Below are 1,029 nucleotides of genomic sequence, written 5' to 3' on the forward strand. Positions count from 1 at the left end.
AGGTTTTTTCCTTGGTACTCTCGAACTCGGCCCACAGAAGGGCGTAACCCCGTTTACAAGTTGCACGAGCCATATCTGGTAATTATCCCCAGGAGCGGAGATAAGCTGCCGTGACCTTTCCTCTAGTCAGGTCAGAACACAACTGCCGGAACACAAGTTCCGGCAGGGCTCGTTTATACTGGGAGAATCGGTGAGGGCACTAAGAAATGTGAGCATAAAACACAGAAAAACAAGCAAGTCAATTCAACAGAGACGATATATCCACGTCAAAGTGAGAGTGGCATGTGTGGCGACAGTAAGTCTGGCCAGGCGCCGACGTGAGTAAGTGGAAGCACGTGGTCGGGAGTAACTGAGATATGCGTCTTCTCACCTCACTGCTCAGCTGACGTCTCCCTGGTGAAGGATGCTTTCTCCCCATCTTGTCATATCCTTCATGAGTGGTGGCCTCTCTTAATGCGTGACCAGATAGTACCACCTGGCCGTTTGTGATTCTTGTGGTAATCTTGTATGTTTTGTTTTTTTCTATTTTCCACTCGGCAGTTCGTGTTATTGTGGTCTTCTTTATCTGTTCTAGGACAGGGGAGGAAAAAATTCATTCAGGTTGTCAACATATAATTCAGCACTAAGCTCTTCCGGAATCTCTGTGACCGACGCTGTGGAGAATCATCTACCCCCACACATTCACCCTCACTAGGCCGCCGCTTCGTTGTTATTCATGGATATTGCGCCGATCACATCTCTGTAAAATAATGTAGACCTTATTTCTTTGTTATAATCTTAACTTTCTTGACAAATTATGATTTGTTATTTACTGCTACATATGCGGGATTTCATAAAGTAATTTTATATACATTACGGTGTAATAAAATTAACCACGTTACAGGTTGCAGACATTACTTTATGGGTATGCTACCTTGTGATGTTTCAGCCCCACACATGGATACGGTCGTGGTTGTTTGTTGAAAATGCCTTTTCGCTGGTGAATATTACTGGTTCCCAAAATTCCTCCTCCTTGTTGATATACTGTCG

This window comes from Homarus americanus, unplaced genomic scaffold (genome assembly GCF_018991925.1).
Source record: "Homarus americanus isolate GMGI-L3 unplaced genomic scaffold, GMGI_Hamer_2.0 scaffold25467, whole genome shotgun sequence".
Taxonomy (NCBI): domain Eukaryota; kingdom Metazoa; phylum Arthropoda; class Malacostraca; order Decapoda; family Nephropidae; genus Homarus; species Homarus americanus.